Source organism: Salmo salar, unplaced genomic scaffold (genome assembly GCF_905237065.1).
Source record: "Salmo salar unplaced genomic scaffold, Ssal_v3.1, whole genome shotgun sequence".
Classification (NCBI taxonomy): Eukaryota; Metazoa; Chordata; class Actinopteri; order Salmoniformes; family Salmonidae; genus Salmo; species Salmo salar.
The window spans coordinates 22501-40994 of record NW_025549238.1 but is presented as its reverse complement, the minus strand read 5'-3'; positions in this window follow the sequence as shown (position 1 = coordinate 40994).

Sequence of the window (18494 nt, the reverse complement as noted above, 5' to 3'; positions counted from 1 at the left end):
ACTCGATGAAAGAAACATTGTTGACACTTTTCAGCAAGTTTCAATCATGAAATACAGAAATAAACAGTTTCTCAAAACAAGGTCTAAGTCATGTTTGAGTCACTCAGTAAGTACCATTTTGCTGTCCTTTTAAACTCGATGAAAGGAACATTGTTGACACTTTTCAGCAAGTTGCAATCGTGAAATACAGAAATAAACAGTTTTTCAAAAACAAGGTCTAAGTCATGTTTGAGTCACTCTGTAAGTACCATTTTGCTGTACTGTTTAAACTCGATGAAAAGAACATTGTTGACACTTTTCAGCAAGTTGCAATCATGAAATACAGAAATAAACAGTTTTTCACAAACAAGGTCTAAATCATGTTTGAGTCACTCTGTAAGTACCATATTGCTGTACTGTTTAAACTCGATGAAAGGAACATTGTTGACACTTTTCAGCAAGTTGCAATCATGAAATACAGAAATAAACAGTTTTTCACAAACATGGTCTAAATCATGTTTGATGCACTCTGTAAGTACTATTTTTTCTGTACTGATTAATCTGGATGATAGGAACACTTTTGACACTTTTCAGCAAGTTGCAATCATGAAATACAGAAATAAACAGTTTTTCAAATTCAAGGTCTAAGTCATGTTTGAGTCACTCAGTAAGTACCATTTTGCTGTACTGTTTAAACTCAATGAAAGGAACATTGTTGACACTTTTCAGCAAGTTGCAATCATGAAATACAGAAATAAACAGTTTTTCACAAACAATGTCTAAATCATGTTTGATGCACTCTGTAACTACTATTTTGCTGTACCTCTTAAACTCGATGTAAGTACCATTTTGATGTACTGTTTAACTTGTTAGGGCTAGGGGGCAGCATTTGCACGTCTGGATAAAAAAATGTACCCGATTTAATCTGGTTACTAATCCTACCCAGTAACTAGAATATGCATATACTTATTATATATGGATAGAAAACACTCTAAAGTTTCTAAAACTGTTTGAATGGTGTCTGTGAGTATAACAGAACTCATTTGGCAGGCAAAACCCTGAGACATTTTCTGACAGGAAGTGGATACCTGATGTGTTGTATTGACTTTAAACCTATCCCATTGAAAAACACAGGGGCTGAGGAATATTTTGGCACTTCCTATTGCTTCCACTAGATGTCACCAGCCTTTACAAAGTGTTTTGAATCTTCTGGAGGGAGATCTGACCGAACAAGAGCCATGGAACGATGATGTCCCATTAGACACCTGGCGCGCGAGTTCATGTTGGGTACCCTCGTTCCAATACGTTATAAAAGAGTATGCATTCGTCCACCTTGAATATTATTCATGTTCTGGTTAAAAAAGGCCCTAATGATTTATGCTATACAACGTTTGACATGTTTGAACGAACGGAAATATATTTTTTCCCCTCGTTCATGACGAGAAGTCCGGATGGCTTAGATCATGTGCTAACAAGACGGAGATTTTTGGACATAAATGATGAGCTTTTTTGAACAAAACTACATTCGTTATGGACCTGTGATACCTGGAAGTGACATCTGATGAAGAGAATCAAAGGTAATGGATTATTTACATAGTATTTTCGATTTTAGATCTCCCCAACATGACGTCTAGTCTGTATCGCAACGTGTATTTTTCTGGGCGCAGTGCTCAGATTATTGCAAAGTGTGATTTCCCAGTAAGGTTATTTTTAAATCTGGCAAGTTGATTGCGTTCAAGAGATGTAAATCTATAATTCTTTAAATGACAATATAATATTTTACCAATGTTTTCTAATTTTAATTATTTAATTTGTGACGCTGACTTGACTGCCGGTTATTGGAGGGAAACGATTTCCTCAACATCAATGCCATAGTAAAACGCTGTTTTTGGATATAAATATGAACTTGATAGAACTAAAAATGCATGCATTGTCTAACATAATGTCCTAGGAGTGTCATCTGATGGAGATTGTAAAAGGTTAGTGCATCATTTTAGCTGGTTTTATGGTTTTGGTGACCCTGTCTTTGACTTGACAAAACATTACACACAACTCTTGTAAATGTACTGTCCTAACATACTCTAAATTTATGCTTTCGCCGTAAAACCTTTTTGAAATCGTAAAACGTGGTTAGATTAAGGAGATGTTTATCTTTCAAAGGGTGTAAAATAGTTGTATTTTTGAAAAATTTGAATTTTGACATTTATTTGGATTCAAATTTGCCGCTCTTGAAATGCACCTGCTGTTGATGGAGTGCACCACGGGTGGCACGCTAGCGTCCCACCTAGCCCATAGAGGTTAAACTCGATGAAAGGAACATTCTTGACACTTTTCATCAAGTTTCAATCATGAAATACAGAAATAAACAGTTTCTCAAAACAAGGTCTAAGTCATGTTTGAGTCACTCTGTAAGTACCATTTTGCTGTACTGTTTAAACTCGATGAAAGGAACATTGTTGACACTTTTCAGCAAGTTGCAATCATGAAATACAGAAATAAACAGTTTTTCACAAACAAGGTCTAAATCATGTTTGATAAACTCTGTAAGTACTATTTTTTCTGTACTGATTAATCTGGATGATAGGAACACTTTTGACACTTTTCAGCAAGTTGCAATCATGTAATACAGAAATAAACAGTTTTTCAAATTCAAGGTCGAAGTCATGTTTTAGTCACTCAGTAAGTACCATTTTGCTGTACTGTTTAAACTCGATGAAAGGAACATTGTTGACACTTTTCAGCAAGTTGCAATCATGAAATAGAGAAATAAACAGTTTTTCACAAACAATGTCTAAATCATGTTTGATGCACTCTGTAAGTATTATTTTTTCTGTACTGCTTAATATGGATAATAGGAACACTTTTGACACTTTTTAGCAAGTGGCAATCATGTAATACAGAAATAAACAGTTTTTTAAATTCAAGGTCTAAGTCATGTTTGAGTCACTCTGTAAGTACCTTTTTGCTGTACTGTTTAAACTCGATGAAAGGAACATTGTTGACACTTTTCAGCAAGTTGCAATCATGAAATACAGAAATAAACAGTTTCTCAAAACAAGGTCTAAGTCATGTTTGAGTCACTCAGTAAGTACCACGTTGCTGTACTTTTTAAACTCGATGAAAGGAACAATATTAACACTTTTCACCAAGTTGCAATCATGTAATACAGAAATAAACAGTTTTTCAAATTCAAGGTCTAAGTCATGTTTGAGTCACTCTGTAAGTACCTTTTTGCTGTACTGTTTAAACTCGATGAAAGGAACATTGTTGACACTTTTCAGCAAGTTGCAATCATGAAATACAGAAATAAACAGTTTCTCAAAACAAGGTCTAAGTCATGTTTGAGTCATTCAGTAAATACCATGTTGCTGTACTTTTTAAACTCGATGAAAGGAACATTGTTGACACTTTTCAACAAGTTGCAATCATGTAATACAGAAATAAACAGTTTTTCAAATTCAAGGTCTAAGTCATGTTTGAGTCACTCAGTAAGTACCTTTTTGCTGTACCTCTTAAACTCGATGTAAGTACCATTTTGATGTACTGTTTAAACTCGATGAAAGAAACATTGTTGACAATTTAAGCAAGTTTCAATCATGAAATACAGAAATAAACACTTTCTCAAAACAAGGTCTAAGTCATGTTTGAGTCACTCAGTAAGTACCATTTTGCTGTCCTTTTAAACTCGATCTAAGGAACATTGTTGACACTTTTCAGCAAGTTGCAATCATGAAATACAGAAATAAACAGTTTTTCACAAACAAGGTCTAAATCATGTTTGAGTCACTCTGTAAGTACCATGTTGCTGTACTTTTTAAACTCGATGAAAGGAACATTATTAACACTTTTCACCAAGTTGCAATCATGAAATACAGAAATAAACAGTTTTTCAAAAACAAGGTATAAGTCATGTTTAAGTCACTCTGTAAGTACCATTTTGCTGTACTGTTTAAACTCGATGAAAGGAACATTGTTGACACTTTTCAGCAAGTTAAAATCATGTAATACAGAAATAAACAGTTTTTCATATTCAAGGTCTAAGTCATGTTTGAGTCACTCAGTAAGTACCTTTTTGATGTACCTCTTAAACTCGATGTAGGTACCATTTTGATGTACTGTTTAAACTCGATGAAAGAAACATTGACACTTTTCAGCAAGTTTCAATCATGAAATACAGAAATAAACACTTTCTCAAAACAAGGTCTAAGTCATGTTTGAGTCACTCAGTAAGTACCATTTTGCTGTCCTTTTAAACTCGATCTAAGGAACATTGTTGACACTTTTCAGCAAGTTGCAATCGTGAAATACAGAAATAAACAGTTTTTCAAAAACAAGGTCTAAGTCATGTTTGAGTCACTCTGTAAGTACCATGTTGCTGTACTTTTTAAACTCGATGAAAGGAACATTATTAACACTTTTCACCAAGTTGCAATCATGAAATACAGAAATAAACAGTTTTTCAAAAACAAGGTATAAGTCATGTTTAAGTCACTCTGTAAGTACCATTTTGCTGTACTGTTTAAACTCGATGAAAGGAACATTGTTGACACTTTTCAGCAAGTTAAAATCATGAAATACAGAAATAAACAGTTTTTCAAAAACAATGTCTAAGTCATGTTTGAGTCACTCTGTAAGTACTATTTTGCTGTACTGTATAAACTCGATGAAAGGAACATTGTTGACACTTTTCAGCAAGGCGCAATCATGAAATACAGAAATAAACAGTTTTTCAAAAACAAAGTCTAAGTCATGTTTGAGTCACTCAGTAAGTACCATTTTGCTGTACTGTTTAAACTCGATGAAAGGAACATTGTTGACATTTTTCAGGAAGTTGCAATCATGTAATACAGAAATAAACAGTTTTTCAAATTCAAGGTCTAAGTCATGTTTGAGTCACTCAGTAAGTACCTTTTTGCTGTACCTCTTAAACTCGATGTAAGTACCATTTTGATGTACTGTTTAAACTCGATGAAAGGAACATTGTTGACACTTTTCAGCAAGTTGCAATCATGAAATACAGAAATAAACAGTTTTTCACAAACAAGGTCTAAATCATGTTTGAGTCACTCTGTAAGTACCATTTTGCTGTACTGTTTAAACTCGATGAAAGGAACATTGTTGACACTTTTCAGCAAGTTGCAATCATGAAATACAGAAATAAACAGTTTTTCACAAACAAGGTCTAAATCATGTTTGATGCACTCTGTCAGTACTATTTTTTCTGTACTGATTAATCTGGATGATAGGAACACTTTTGACACTTTTCAGCAAGTTAAAATCATGTAATACAGAAATAAACAGTTTTTCAAATTCAAGGTCAAAGTCATGTTTGAGTCACTCAGTAAGTACCATTTTGCTGTACTGTTTAAACTCGATGAAAGGAACATTGTTGACACTTTTTAGCAAGGCGCAATCATGAAATACAGAAATAAACAGTTTCTCAAAACAAGGTCTAAGTCATGTTTGAGTCACTCAGTAAGTACCATGTTGCTGTACTTTTTAAACTCGATGAAAGGAACAATATTAACACTTTTCACCAAGTTGCAATCATGTAATACAGAAATAAACAGTTTTTCAAATTCAAGGTCTAAGTCATGTTTGAGTCACTCAGTAAGTACCATTTTGCTGTACTGTTTAAACTCGATGAAAGGAACATTGTTGACACTTTTCAGCAAGTTGCAATCATGAAATACAGATATAAACAGTTTTTCACAAACAATGTCTAAATCATGTTTGATGCACTCTGTAAGTACTATTTTTTCTGTACTGCTTAATATGGATAATAGGAACACTTTTTAGCAAGTGGCAATCATGTAATACAGAAATAAACAGTTTTTTTAAATTCAAGGTCTAAGTCATGTTTGAGTCACTCTGTAAGTACCTTTTTGCTGTACTGTTTAAACTCGATGAAAGGAACATTGTTGACACTTTTCAGCAAGTTGCAATCATGAAATACAGAAATAAACAGTTTCTCAAAACAAGGTCTAAGTCATGTTTGAGTCATTCAGTAAATACCATGTTGCTGTACTTTTTAAACTCGATGAAAGGAACATTGTTGACACTTTTCAACAAGTTGCAATCATGTAATACAGAAATAAACAGTTTTTCAAATTCAAGGTCTAAGTCATGTTTGAGTCACTCAGTAAGTACCTTTTTGCTGTACCTCTTAAACTCGATGTAAGTACCATTTTGATGTACTGTTTAAACTCGATGAAAGAAACATTGTTGACAATTTCAGCAAGTTTCAATCATGAAATACAGAAATAAACAGTTTCTCAAAACAAGGTCTAAGTCATGTTTGAGTCACTCAGTAAGTACCATTTTGCTGTCCTTTTAAACTCGATCTAAGGAACATTGTTGACACTTTTCAGCAAGTTGCAATCGTGAAATACAGAAATAAACAGTTTTTCAAAAACAAGGTCTAAGTCATGTTTGAGTCACTCTGTAAGTACCATTTTGCTGTACTGTTTAACCTGTTGGGTCTAGGGGGCAGCATTTGCACGTCTGGATAATTTTTTTTACCCGATTTAATCTGGTTACTAATCCTACCCAGTAACTAGAATATGCATATACTTATTATATATGGATAGAAAACACTCTAAAGTTTCCAAACTGTTTGAATGGTGTCTGTGAGTATAGACACCTGGCGCGCTAGTTCATGTTGGGTACCCTCGTTCCAATACGTTATAAAAGAGTATGCATTCGTCCACCTTGAATATTATTCATGTTCTGGTTAAAAAAGGCCCTAATGATTTATGCTATACAACGTTTGACATGTTTGAACGAACGGAAATATATTTTTTCCCCTCGTTCATGACGAAGAGTCCGGCTGGCTTACATCATGTGCTAACGAGACGGAGATTTTTGGACATAAATGATGAGCTTTTTTGAACAAAACTACATTCGTTATGGACCTGTGATACCTGGAAGTGACATCTGATGAAGAGAATCAAAGGTAATGGATTATTTACATAGTATTTTCGATTTTAGATCTCCCCAACATGACGTCTAGTCTGTATCGCAACGCGTATTTTTCTGGGCGCAGTGCTCAGATTATTGCAAAGTGTGATTTCCCAGTAAGGTTATTTTTAAATCTGGCAAGTTGATTGCGTTCAAGAGATGTAAATCTATAATTCTTTAAATGACAATATAATATTTTACCAATGTTTTCTAATTTTAATTATTTAATTTCTGACGCTGACTTGACTGCCGGTTATTGGAGGGAAACGATTTCCTCAACATCAATGCCATAGTAAAACGCTGTTTTTGTATATAAATATGAACTTGATAGAACTAAAAATGCATGCATTGTCTAACATAATGTCCTAGGAGTGTCATCTGATGGAGATTGTAAAAGGTTAGTGCATCATTTTAGCTGGTTTTATGGTTTTGGTGACCCTGTCTTTGACTTGACAAAACATTACACACAACTCTTGTAAATGTACTGTCCTAACATACTCTAAATTTATGCTTTCGCCGTAAAACCTTTTTGAAATCGTAAAACGTGGTTAGATTAAGGAGATGTTTATCTTTCAAATGGTGTAACATAGTTGTTTGGATTTATTTGGATTCAAATTTGCCGCTCTTGAAATGCACCTGCTGTTGATGGAGTGCACCACGGGTGGCACGCTAGCGTCCCACCTAGCCCCAAGAGGTTACAGTACAGCAAAATGGTACTTACAGAGTGACTCAAACATGATTTAGACCTTGTTTGTGAAAAACTGTTTATTTCTGTATTTCATGATTGCAACTTGCTGAAAAGTGTCAACAATGTTCCTTTCATCGAGTTTAAACAGTACAGCAAAATGGTACTTACAGAGTGACTCAAACATGACTTAGACCTTGTTTTTGAAAAACTGTTTATTTCTGTATTTCACGATTGCAACTTGCTGAAAAGTGTCAACAATGTTCCTTTCATCGAGTTTAAACAGTACATCAAAATGGTACTTACATCGAGTTTAAGAGGTACAGCAAAAAGGTACTTACTGAGTGACTCAAACATGACTTAGACCTTGAATTTGAAAAACTGTTTATTTCTGTATTACATGATTGCAACTTGCTGAAAAGTGTCAAAAGTGTTCCTATCATCCAGATTAATCAGTAGAGAAAAAATTGTACTTACAGAGTGCATCAAACATGATTTAGACCTTGTTTGTGAAAAACTGTTTATTTCTGTATTTCATGATTGCAACTTGCTGAAAAGTGTCAACAATGTTCCTTTCATCGAGTTTATACAGTACAGCAAAATAGTACTTACAGAGTGAGCGCAAACATGACTTAGACATTGTTTTTGAAAAACTGTTTATTTCTGTATTTCATGATTGCAACTTGCTGAAAAGTGTCAACAATGTTCCTTTCATCGAGTTTAAACAGTACAGCAAAATGGTACTTACTGAATGACTCAAACATGACTTAGACCTTGAATTTGAAAAACTGTTTATTTCTGTATTACATGATTGCAACTTGCTGAAAAGTGTCAAAAGTGTTCCTATCATCCAGATTAATCAGTACAGAAAAAATTGTACTTACAGAGTGCATCAAACATGATTTAGACCTTGTTTGTGAAAAACTGTTTATTTCTGTATTTCATGATTGCAACTTGCTGAAAAGTGTCAACAGTGTTCCTTTTATCGAGTTTAAACAGTACAGCAAAATGGTACTTTCAGAGTGACCTTGTTTTTGAGAAACTGTTTATTTCTTTATTACATCATTGCAACTTGCTGAAAAGTGTCAACAGTGTTCTTATCATCCTGATTAAGCAGTTCAACAAACATGGTACTTACAGAGTGACCTTGTTTTTGAGAAACTGTTTATTTCTGTATTACATGATTGCAACTTGCTGAAAAGTGTCAACAGTGTTCCTATCATCCTGATTAAGCAATACAGCAAAAATGGTTCTTACAGAGTGCATCAAACATGATTTAGACCTTGTTTGTGAAAAACTATTTATTTCTGTATTTCATGATTGCAACTTGCTGAAAAGTGTCAACAATGTTCCTTTCATCGAGCTTAAACAGTACAGCAAAATGGTACTTACAGAGTGACTCAAACATGACTTAGACCTTGTTTTTGAAAAACTCTTTATTTCTGTATTTCATGATTGCAACTTGCTGAAAAGTGTTAACCTCTTGGGGCTAGGTGGGACGCTAGCGTGCCACCCGTGGTGCACTCCATCAACAGCAGGTGCATTTCAAGAGCGGCAAATTTGAATCCAAATAAATGTCAAAATTCAAATTTTTCAAAAATACAACTATGTTACACCATTTGAAAGATAAACATCTCCTTAATCTAACCACGTTTTACGATTTCAAAAAGGTTTTACGGCGAAAGCATAAATTTAGAGTATGTTAGGACAGTACATTTACAAGAGTTGTGTGTAATGTTTTGTCAAGTCAAAGACAGGGTCACCAAAACCATAAAACCAGCTAAAATGATACACTAACCTTTTACAATCTCCATCAGATGACACTCCTAGGACATTATGTTAGACAATGCATGCATTTTTAGTTCTATCAAGTTCATATTTATATACAAAAACAGCGTTTTACTATGGCATTGATGTTGAGGAAATCGTTTCCCTCCAATAACCGGCAGTCAAGTCAGCGTCACAAATTAAATAATTAAAATTAGAAAACATTGGTAAAATATTATATTGTCATTTAAAGAATTATAGATTTACATCTTTTGAACGCAATCAACTTGCCAGATTTAAAAATAACCTTACTGGGAAATCACACTTTGCAATAATCTGAGCACTGTGCCCAGAAAAATACGCGTTGCGATACAGACTAGACGTCATGTTGGGGAGATCTAAAATCGAAAATACTATGTAAATAATCCATTACCTTTGATTCTCTTCATCAGATGTCACTTCCAGGTATCACAGGTCCATAACGAATGTAGTTTTGTTCAAAAAAGCTCATCATTTATGTCCAAAAATCTCCGTCTCGTTAGCACATGATGTAAGCCAGCCGGACTTCTCGTCATGAACGAGGGGAAAAAATATATTTCCGTTCGTTCAAACATGTCAAACGTTGTATAGCATAAATCATTAGGGCCTTTTTTAACCAGAACATGAATAATATTCAAGGTGGACGAATGCATACTCTTTTTATAACGTATTGGAACGAGGGTACCCAACATGAACTCGCGCGCCAGGTGTCTAATGGGACATCATCGTTCCATGGCTCTTGTTCGGTCAGATCTCCCCTCCAGAAGACTCAAAACACTTTGTAAAGGCTGGTGACATCTAGTGGAAGCAATAGGAAGTGCCAAAATATTCCTAAACCCCTGTGTTTTTCAATGGGATAGGTTTAAAGTCAATACAACACATCAGGTATCCACTTCCTGTCAGAAAATGTCTCAGGGTTTTGCCTGCCAAATTAGTTCTGTTATACTCACAGACACCATTCAAACAGTTTTAGAAACTTTAGAGTGTTTTCTATCCATATATAATAAGTATATGCATATTCTAGTTACTGGGTAGGATTAGTAACCAGATTAAATCGGGTACATTTTTTTTTATCCAGACGTGCAAATGCTGCCCCCTAGCCCTAACAGGTTAACAGTGTTCCTTTCATCGAGCTTAAACAGTACAGCAAAATGGTACTTACAGAGTGACTCAAACATGACTTAGACCTTGTTTTTGAAAAACTGTTTATTTCTGTATTTCATGATTGCAACTTGCTGAAAAGTGTTAACAGGGTTCCTTTCATCGAGCTTAAACAGTACAGCAAAATGGTACTTTCAGAGTGACCTTGTTTTTGAGAAACTGTTTATTTCTTTATTACATCATTGCAACTTGCTGAAAAGTGTTAACAGTGTTCTTATCATCCTGATTAATCAGTTCAACAAACATGGTACTTACAGAGTGACCTTGTTTTTGAGAAACTGTTTATTTCTGTATTACATGATTGCAACTTGCTGAAAAGTGTCAACAGTGTTCCTATCATCCTGATTAAGCAATACAGCAAAAATGGTTCTTACAGAGTGACTCAAACATGACTTAGAATTGTTTTTGAAAAACTGTTTATTTCTGTATTTCATGATTGCAACTTGCTGAAAAGTGTCAACAATGTTCATTTCATCGAGCTTAAACAGTACAGCAAAATGGTACTTACAGAGTGACTCAAACATGACTTAGACTTTGTTTTTGAAAAACTCTTTATTTCTGTATTTCATGATTGCAACTTGCTGAAAAGTGTTAACAGGGTTCCTTTCATTGAGTTTAAACAGTACAGCAAAATGGTACTTTCAGAGTGACCTTGTTTTGAGAAACTGTTTATTTCTTTATTACATCATTGCAACTTGCTGAAAAGTATCAACAGTGTTCTTATCATCCTGATTAAGCAGTTCAACAAACATGGTACTTACAGAGTGACCTTGTTTTTGAGAAACTGTTTATTTCTATATTACATGATTGCAACTTGCTGAAAAGTGTCAACAGTGTTCCTATCATCCTGATTAAGCAATACAGCAAAAATGGTTCTTACAGAGTGCATCAAACATGATTTAGACCTTGTTTGTGAAAAACTATTTATTTCTGTATTTCATGATTGCAACTTGCTGAAAAGTGTTAACAGTGTTCCTTTCATCGAGCTTAAACAGTACAGCAAAATGGTACTTACAGAGTGACTCAAACATGACTTAGACCTTGTTTTTGAAAAACTGTTTATTTCTGTATTTCATGATTGCAACTTGCTGAAAAGTGTTAACAGGGTTCCTTTCATCGAGCTTAAACAGTACAGCAAAATGGTACTTTCAGAGTGACCTTGTTTTTGAGAAACTGTTTATTTCTTTATTACATCATTGGAACTTGCTGATAAGTGTTAACAGTGTTCTTATCATCCTGATTAATCAGTTCAACAAACATGGTACTTACAGAGTGACCTTGTTTTTGAGAAACTGTTTATTTCTGTATTACATGATTGCAACTTGCTGAAAAGTGTCAACAGTGTTCCTATCATCCTGATTAAGCAATACAGCAAAAATGGTTCTTACAGAGTGACTCAAACATGACTTAGACCTTGTTTTTGAAAAACTGTTTATTTCTGTATTTCATGATTGCAACTTGCTGAAAAGTGTCAACAATGTTCCTTTCATCGAGCTTAACCTCTTGGGGCTAGGTGGGACGCTAGCGTGCCACCTGTGGTGCACTCCATCAACAGCAGGTGCATTTCAAGAGCGACAAATTTGAATCCAAATAAATGTCAAAATTCAAATTTTTCAAAAATACAACTATGTTACACCATTTGAAAGATAAACATCTCCTTAATCTAACCACGTTTTACGATTTCAAAAAGGTTTTACGGCGAAAGCATAAATTTAGAGTATGTTAGGACAGTACATTTACAAGAGTTGTGTGTAATGTTTTGTCAAGTCAAAGACAGGGTCACCAAAACCATAAAACCAGCTAAAATGATACACTAACCTTTTACAATCTCCATCAGATGACACTCCTAGGACATTATGTTAGACAATGCATGCATTTTTAGTTCTATCAAGTTCATATTTATATACAAAAACAGCGTTTTACTATGGCATTGATGTTGAGGAAATCGTTTCCCTCCAATAACCGGCAGTCAAGTCAGCGTCACAAATTAAATAATTAAAATTAGAAAACATTGGTAAAATATTATATTGTCATTTAAAGAATTATAGATTTACATCTTTTGAACGCAATCAACTTGCCAGATTTAAAAATAACCTTACTGGGAAATCACACTTTGCAATAATCTGAGCACTGTGCCCAGAAAAATACGCGTTGCGATACAGACTAGACGCTCATGTTGGGGAGATCTAAAATCGAAAATACTATGTAAATAATCCATTACCTTTGATTCTCTTCATCAGATGTCACTTCCAGGTATCACAGGTCCATAACGAATGTAGTTTTGTTCAAAAAAGCTCATCATTTATGTCCAAAAATCTCCGTCTCGTTAGCACATGATGTAAGCCAGCCGGACTTCTCGTCATGAACGAGGGGAAAAAATATATTTCCGTTCGTTCAAACATGTCAAACGTTGTATAGCATAAATCATTAGGGCCTTTTTAACCAGAACATGAATAATATTCAAGGTGGACGAATGCATAGCCTTTTATAACGTATTGGAACGAGGGTACCCAACATGAAGTAGCGCGCCAGGTGTCTAATGGGACATCACCGTTCCATGGCTCTTGTTCGGTCAGATCTCCCTCCAGAAGACTCAAAACACTTTGTAAAGGCTGGTGACATCTAGTGGAAGCAATAGGAAGTGCCAAAATATTCCTAAACCCCTGTGTTTTTCAATGGGATAGGTTTGAAGTCAATACAACACATCAGGTATCCACTTCCTGTCAGAAAATGTCTCAGGGTTTTGCCTGCCAAATGAGTTCTGTTATACTCACAGACACCATTCAAACAGTTTTGGAAACTTTAGAGTGTTTTCTATCCATATATAATAAGTATATGCATATTCTAGTTACTGGGTAGGATTAGTAACCAGATTAAATCGGGTACATTTTTTTTTATCCAGACGTGCAAATGCTGCCCCCCTAGACCCAACAGGTTAAACAGTACAGCAAAATGGTACTTACAGAGTGACTCAAACATGACTTAGACCTTGTTTTTGAAAAACTGTTTATTTCTGTATTTCATGATTGCAACTTGCTGAAAAGTGTCAACAAGGTTCCTTTCATCGAGCTTAAACAGTACAGCAAAATGGTACTTACAGAGTGACTCAAACATGACTTAGACCTTGTTTTTGAAAAACTGTTTATTTCTGTATTTCATGATTGCAACTTGCTGAAAAGTGTTAACAGGGTTCCTTTCATCGAGCTTAAACAGTACAGCAAAATGGTACTTTCAGAGTGACCTTGTTTTTGAGAAACTGTTTATTTCTTTATTACATCATTGGAACTTGCTGAAAAGTGTTAACAGTGTTCTTATCATCCTGATTAATCAGTTCAACAAACATGGTACTTACAGAGTGACCTTGTTTTTGAGAAACTGTTTATTTCTGTATTACATGATTGCAACTTGCTGAAAAGTGTCAACAGTGTTCCTATCATCCTGATTAAGCAATACAGCAAAAATGGTTCTTACAGAGTGACTCAAACATGACTTAGACCTTGTTTTTGAAAAACTGTTTATTTCTGTATTTCATGATTGCAACTTGCTGAAAAGTGTCAACAATGTTCCTTTCATCGAGCTTAAACAGTACAGCAAAATGGTACTTACAGAGTGACTCAAACATGACTTAGACCTTGTTTTTGAAAAACTGTTTATTTCTGTATTTCATGATTGCAACTTGCTGAACAGTGTTAACAGGGTTCCTTTCATCGAGCTTAAACAGTACAGCAAAATGGTACTTTCAGAGTGACCTTGTTTTTGAGAAACTGTTTATTTCTTTATTACATCATTGCAACTTGCTGAAAAGTGTCAACAGTGTTCTTATCATCCTGATTAAGCAGTTCAACAAACATGGTACTTACAGAGTGACCTTGTTTTTGAGAAACTGTTTATTTCTGTATTACATGATTGCAACTTGCTGAAAAGTGTCAACAGTGTTCCTATCATCCTGATTAAGCAATACAGCAAAAATGGTTCTTACAGAGTGACTCAAACATGACTTAGACCTTGTTTTTGAAAAACTGTTTATTTCTGTATTTCATGATTGCAACTTGCTGAAAAGTGTCAACAATGTTCCTTTCATCGAGCTTAAACAGTACAGCAAAATGGTACTTACAGAGTGACTCAAACATGACTTAGACCTTGTTTTTGAAAAACTGTTTATTTCTGTATTTCATGATTGCAACTTGCTGAAAAGTGTTAACAGGGTTCCTTTCATCGAGCTTAAACAGTACAGCAAAATGGTACTTTCAGAGTGACCTTGTTTTTGAGAAACTGTTTATTTCTTTATTACATCATTGCAACTTGCTGAAAAGTGTCAACAGTGTTCTTATCATCCTGATTAAGCAGTTCAACAAACATGGTACTTACAGAGTGACCTTGTTTTTGAGAAACTGTTTATTTCTGTATTACATGATTGCAACTTGCTGAAAAGTGTCAACAGTGTTCCTATCATCCTGATTAAGCAATACAGCAAAAATGGTTCTTACAGAGTGCATCAAACATGATTTAGACCTTGTTTGTGAAAAACTATTTATTTCTGTATTTCATGATTGCAACTTGCTGAAAAGTGTCAACAATGTTCCTTTCATCGAGCTTAAACAGTACAGCAAAACGGTTAGGGTTAGGGTTAGGGTTAGGGTTAGTGTTAGGGTTAGTGTTAGGGTTAGGGTTAGGGTTAGGTTGTTGTTTGGTGGAGCAAACAAAGAGACATACACGCATGCAGGAAGGCAGGAGAGAGAAGCTATGAACAGCAGACTAAAACGTGATTGTGGGCTTTGTTCCAAGCGGAATATCGTGCGGATAGACCGACATTTCAAGTCTGTCCATGCACTTAAGCCTGCTACTACAGAATGGAAGCGTGCTATGCAATCTAGCCGGCGTTCAACTGAGAGACAGCAGCCCGAATCATGGCAGTGTATGCAGCCTAACAACGGTGTTGCACTGCGGCTGGAGCCCTGGGAGAACCCTGGGTATTTCCAGTGTGTTGAAAGTGAGTTGTCCGTGGAGCAGCAGCTGGTAGACAAGGGTGAGCAGTCCGCGGTGGTGGATCAGCAGCTGTGGGACGAGAGTGAGCAGGCGGTGGCGACTGCGCCGGTGCAGTCAACCAGTCAGATCGGTGGTGAACCATGCTCGGAACCGAGGGAGCAAGGCTGCGTCATGGTGACTTCCACGGAGAGCGAGAGTGATGAAGGCGGCGGTGTGTCCTCCAGAATTGAAGGTTGGAGGAATGGAATTTTGACTGAATATGAACACTTTGCTATGGGTAAAAACCCTTCAGTTAACCTCTCTGGGCTAGGCGGGACGAAGTCGTCCCACCTACGTAACAGCCACTTGCAGCCTGTGGCGCGATTTTCAAAACCTTAAAAATCCTATTACTTCAATTTCTCAAACATATGACTATTTTACAGCTATTTAAAGACAAGACTCTCGTTAATCTAACCACACTGTCCGATTTCAAAAAGGCTTTACAACGAAAGCAAAACATTAGATTATGTCAGCAGAGTACCAAGCCAGAAATAATCAGACACCCATTTTTCAAGCCAGCATATAATGTCACCAAAACCCAGAAGACAGCTAAATGCAGCACTCACCTTTGATGATCTTCATCAGATGACAACCCTAGGACATTATGTTATACAATACATGCATGTTTTGTTCAATCAAGTTCATATTTATATCAAAAACCAGCTTTTTACATTAGCATGTGACGTTCAGAACTAGCATACCCCCACAAACTTCCGGGGAATTCGCTAACATTTTACTAAATTACTCACGATAAACGTTCACAAAAAGCATAACAATTATTTTAAGAATTATAGATACAGACCTCCTCTATGCACTCGATATGTCCGATTTTAAAATAGCTTTTTGGTGAAAGCACATTTTGCAATATTCTAAGTACATAGCCCAGGCATCACGGGCTCGCTATTTAGACACCCGGCAAGTTTAGCACTCACCATAATCATATTTACTATTATAAAAGTTTCATTACCTTTTGTTGTCTTCGTCAGAATACACACCCAGGACTGCTACTTCAATAACAAATGTTGGTTTGGTCCAAAATAATCCATTGTTATATCCGAATAGCGGCGTTTTGTTCGTGCGTTCCAGACACTATCCGAAATAGTAAAGAAGTGTCACGCGCATGGCGCAATTCGTGACAATAAAATTCTAAGTATTCCATTACCGTACTTCGAAGCATGTCAACCGCTGTTTAAAATCAATTTTTACGACATTTTTCTCGTAGAAAAGCGATAATATTCCGACAGGGAATCTCTTACTGGGTAGGAGTGGTAACCAGATTAAATCGGGTATGTTTTTTATCCAGCCGTGTCAATGCTGCCCCCTAGCCCTAACAGGTTAAAACTCGATTTTCTATTATAAATTGTTATGGAAAAACGGTTTAAATTAGATGGAAATGTTCATCTACGTGTGCCCTTTCGTGCAAAAAAACCCCATCCTGATTGGAGTTGTACTTTTCGATTTATTCAAGTTTAAAGTGTCCTACCGTGACATGGGAAAAGCCTTGAAACCGTGTGAGTGACAGTTATTTTTACACACTCGTGTCCGTGTGGGGCAGACAGGTGCCGGCGCGATTTGAGAAACCTGGTTTTTGACAACTGGAGAACCACATTCCGTCGGCGACCCATAGGTGGTTGCTACTCTGGCCGAATAGGGAGTGATTTATGGACATTTTTGAGGGTTGCTTGTCCCTCAGAACCATGGTTCCTTTGGTCCATATCCCTTCTGCGCCTGATTGGTCGTTACTACTCAGGCCGAATAGGGAGTGCTTTATGGACACTTTTGAGGGTTACAAGCCCCTCAGAACCGTGGGTACTTTGGACCATATCCCTCCGGCGCCCGATTGGTCCTAAGTATTGATCCGATTTTCCCAGCTTGGTGGTGGGAGGATATTGAGCTCTGTCCTCGACAGGTGCTCTATCCCAGCTATCACCTTGTGGGTTTGGGTCCTCCATGACCATGGTTCTTGTCCCATGAATGTGTCCGTCCCTAGCTTCCAACACGTTGCGTATCCATGGTTGTCCTCTGTTGTCGAGCCTGTTTTACATCTTCTGACCGATTTGCAATCTGTTTCCACCTGGGAGGGCCCCTGTCGGCCAGCCATTGGTCGGTGTTCAGACGGACGGTTCCTCCCGCCCCACGTGGAATTGCCTCTATCGGGGGAGCCCCTGTCGGAGACGGTTATCCCCGTCTTAATGTCAAGCTTCAGCCGCGCTCCGTTCGTGCGAGATCTAGCCGGCCCGTCTGTCTCAGTGGCCCTACATTGGTGGGGAGTGGACTACCCAGGTAGCGATGCCTGCGGATGACGTTCACCCATACCGTACCGGCGCCAGAAACACATGTATTTCTCAAACCCTGTCTTTTATCCACGTTAATGGCGTTCCGAATAAACCCTCCAGCTAAGACAAGATACCTGATTAAGCGGTGCCCCGGCACCTGTGGCTCCGGCCACGGGCAGTTCAGGGCCTCCCGCTGGGCGCACGGTGGATTGACCTAGGGCCTCCTCCCCTCATGGGATAGGAGTGGTCCCTGGCTGTTCTCCGCTTAGTGTGCTCGGGTACAACCTCTATGTTGTGAGTGGCTACCTGGTTGATCCTGCCAGTAGCATATGCTTGTCTCAAAGATTAAGCCATGGAAGTCTAAGTACACACAGCCGGTACATTGAAAGTGCGAATGGCTCATTAAATCAGTTATGGTTCGATTCCGGAGAGGGATCCTGAGAAATGGCTACCACATCCAAGGAAGGCAGCAGGGGTGCAAATTACCCACTCCCGACACAAATCAAACTCTGCTGTGGGTCGGGTAGGGTAGGGGGCTCCTGCCTTTTTGCCTGGGATGCGCCCGACTGGCTCCATCCCCTTTCCCTGTTAGGCACGGCTAG